Here is a 4255-nt window from a genome sequence, read left to right on the forward strand (position 1 = left end):
TGTGGGGTACATTTTGCATTTTCGTTGTTCTGGTAATACTTAAAAATCATTTAATACATGATCATATCTGCTGAGTGTCTAGCAGTAGAGAATAACTTGCCTAATAAAGTTCAATTGTTGGTCAATGCTAATAGTTGGCTTTGACACAGTCATGGGAGATAATTCAGTGGCCTAAAGCAGTCAAGGTGGCATCATGTAGGATGTTTTTCCTATATAGAAATAATATCTATGTTGGGGAAAGTGTACACACATGGGTCTCATGTGCCTCAAATACACTGGTCAGGCAGTGGATGTGCACAGCAGCTTATGCTGTTTCTTATTTCTGCATAGAAAAAGGTAATGTATACAAACTACATTTATCTCACTACAGTTCAGCCTGTAGCACTGCTGGCCACAAAAAGAAGTTATAAATTAATGCAGGAGTTCTACAATGATTCAGATTTCATGGCTCCCTATCATATTTTTTAATTCAATGAAGTATATTCATGCCCATCAAACAAAATCTTGCCATCACATGTGTGATCATTTCTTTCACGTTCAAGGTGATGTGATTGGTCTGGCCACCCCACATGCAGTGTGAAGGCCTCGGGTACAGCCCTCATTTCAGAGCTCCACAGTGATGCAGTGTAGGTGCTTGGGATCATACCTTATCAGGGTTTCAAGGCTGCCTCTAGATCCCTTAAGGCAGGCGTGCAGAGCCGTTGACCCTCCAGATGTTGCTGAGCTGCAAATCCCATCAGTTCCACCAAGCATGGCCAAACGCCAAGGATTATGACAGTTGCAGTTCCTCAACATCTGGATGGCCAAAGACCCTCCAGCTTGGGGGCAGGATCATGGCATCTTCAGCTTTTTAACAAGGAAGCTGACACCTAAGGCAAATCTAGCCAGTCTTCCCTTCTCTAGGGGCAGGGGCAGGCACGACTCAACACCCCAAGCATATGCCAGTAAGCACTGCCATTCCAAGGGGTGCTGCTATCCTCTTGGACAATCTAGATGGAGGTCTTGCCTCTACAGCGTGTCAGGCAATTTCATTCCTGTTGCAGTTCTGAGAGGACATCCTCAGCAGAGAGTGAGTTCAGTCTTGCCTATGTCAAAGTTCTCTCTTTCAAGACTGGTAGCACCAGAAGACGAGGTTCCGCTGATCTGGTTACATCCTTTGCTACCCCTCTAAATCCTCTTCTGAAAGATTTGACACCCCCCCCCCCTCCTTGAGGGATCTTTGGGGCTGAAAGTATCAGGAACAAGCCAGGCCAGGGTAGATTGTTCATTCCGGACTGCTGTCTGAAACTTGGCCAGGGCTGCAGAAACACATCAGGAATGAACAGATGAAGAGCAACTTGCAGCTTCTGTTGCTTCTATAACGTCAAACGTCAAACTTGCTGGCAACACTTAAGCATTTTCTTTAGCCCTCCCTGTTGCTTCTTTGCTGTCAACTTCCAGCTTGCTTTGGCAATGTTCTCCAAAATGAATGGCTGCACATACTTAAGGAGGATTTTTGTTTGTTTTTAATTTATCAGGCTTGACAAACCTTGTTTTGGTAGTTTGCTGTCGATATCAGGACTATGAAATATTCCAGTTAAAGCAAAGGGACCTGCTTTCCTGTCTTTGCGCATGCTCATTCTTCTTTACACAAATGGCATCATATATTTGTATCTTGGTGGGGTTCCCCCCCCATGATCCCTGTGATTCCTCTCCCTTTTTGTCTCTGTAACAACCCTGTGAGGTAGGCTAGGCTAAGTCAATATTTGTACTTCAGCAGCAGTTCTTGCCCAATGGATTGTTGGGTGGGGTCAGGTGCAGGGACTCCAATCCACATACAGTGTACGGCACCCAGGAGATCCTGTTGGCATCCCACACTTAGATACAGGTCCCATCTACACTTTCCTTTTAAAGCACTATCATACCACTTTAAACAAGTCATGGCTTCTCCCAAAGCATCCAGGTAATTGTAGTTTGCTAAGAGCTCTGAGAATTGATGGGAGACCCCCATTTCCTTCACTAAGGTACAATTCCCATAAATTGTAACAATCACCAATCTCTTTCAAAGGAACTCCATTGAGTGGAATAGAGGTCCCCTAACATTACTGCATCCAGAATTATTGACTGTTTAAACATGACTCTGGAAAGTGACATAGTGCTTTAAATGAGTAGTGCAGGGGGGAGGGAGGCTTATTGGGTTGTTTTTGTTTTTGTTTTGATTATGTATTTTGTGTTTTTATATTGTGATTTTATCCTGTGAACCACCCTGTGGATATAGGGTGGTATACAAATAAAATAATAATATAGCCCCTATTATACAACATTGAAGGGAAGGTTTAAAGCAGGCACCCCCAAACTGCAGCCCTCCAGATGTTTTGGCCTACAACTCCCATGATCCCTAGTTAACAGGACCAGTGGTCAGGGATGATGGGAATTTTTTTTTTATTGTTAAAAAGCAAAACTTTATTGATTCTATCTTTAAAACAAATACATAAAAAGAAAAATATCTGCACAACAATCCATACATCAAATATAAGAATAAAATCACTTCCCAACTCTTAACGTATTGCTTATTTCTCATGTTCTCCTTATTCTTGCGTTGTCATTTCACTGCATGTATCATATACGTATTAATTTCTTCTTATCCTTTAGCTACTTTAAAACAAATCCCTGCTCTCCTCTAGCTAAGACAGACCCTTAGTTCCGTTTTAACATTCTTTTTTCTGAAATATTCCTCTGCATATTCCCATTTTTTTATCAATTTTTGCTTCGGTATGTTTCTTATTACGGCAGTCATTTTGTCCAAATTCATAAATTCGACTAATTTTATCTGCCAATCTGTTATTCCAGGAATCTCTTCCTTTTTCCACTTCTGGCCTATCAATAATCGTGCTGCCGCACACCCATAAAGAAAGATATCTCTTCTATCCTTAGGAAGATTTTCCAGGAGAAGACTTAACAAAAAATATTCCGGTTTTTTTTTAAAGGTGACTTTTACTATTTTTTTTAATTCCTCATAAACATCTCCCCAAATTTTTTTAATTTTAATGCAACCCCACCAGCAATGCATATAATCTCCTATTTTACCACAACATTTCCAGCAAATTCCATCAACAGTTTTATATATTTTGGCTAACTTATCCGGCGTAAGGTGCCAACGATATAACATTTTCAGCATGTTTTCTTTAATTCCTTCGCAGGCTGTAAATTTCATTGTTCTTTTCAACAGCTGTTCCCATTGGACTTTATAAATTGGCTTGCCCAGGTCTTGTGCCCATTTAGTCATGACGCACTTTATCTCCTCATCTTTTAATTCCCATTCCAGGAGATATTTATAAACCTTAGATATTGATTTGACCTTATTATCAATTATTAATTCCTGTACTTTAGATTTTTCTTTGGCAAAACCTTTAGCTTTATGTTCCTTAAATAGGCTTTGAACTTGAATGTACTGTAGCCAGCTAGCACAATTTGATTTTAACTGATCATATGGCTTTGAATTTAGTTGATCTCCATTTTTTTCTATTAAATCTTGATAAGTTAGCCAATTTCCCTTCTTGTTTTTACCTCCCAATGCTGTCATTTCTAGTGGGGAAGCCCACCACGGGGTTTTAGGTTCTATTAAATCTTTGAATTCCAGCCAATTTTTAAATAGAGTTTTCTTTAACACATGATCCGAAAATTTTTTAAATTTGTTCCCCTCTTCCTGAACCAGGTAAGTAAATAAAAGTGCAATAATGATTAAATCAATTACGGACCATAATCCAATTATGACAAAAATTAAGGAAAATAATAGTAAATTTAGTAGGTGGAGAATGGACGAGAGAATCTTAAATGATGAGGTATTTGTAAAGAAAATGAAAGAATTGTTAAAAGAATTTTATAAAAATAATATATCAGAAGAAGTAGACATGACAACAGTATGGGATGCGGGCAAAGCCTATGTTAGGGGTTTGTATATTCAACAAAAGAGCAGAATAAAAAGAGAAAGAGAAAGGAATTTGGAAGAAATAAAGAAGGAAATTGGTGAGAAAGAGAAAGAGCTAGTGGTTAACCCAAATAATGAGGAATTGAGGATGAGAATCCAAATTTTACAGAAGGAGCTTTCTGTATTAATAGGCCAGGAGATAGAAAACAAAATAAAGTGGGCAAAACAAAGAAATTTTGAATGGGGAGACAAGGCAGGGAAATTATTAGGATGGAAACTAAGAAAGATCCAAAAGGAAAGAACGATCAGCGGGATTATGGACAGGGGAGTAAAATTAACAAAATTAGA

The sequence above is a fragment of the Zootoca vivipara genome, chromosome 3 (assembly GCF_963506605.1).
Source record: "Zootoca vivipara chromosome 3, rZooViv1.1, whole genome shotgun sequence".
Classification (NCBI taxonomy): domain Eukaryota; kingdom Metazoa; phylum Chordata; class Lepidosauria; order Squamata; family Lacertidae; genus Zootoca; species Zootoca vivipara.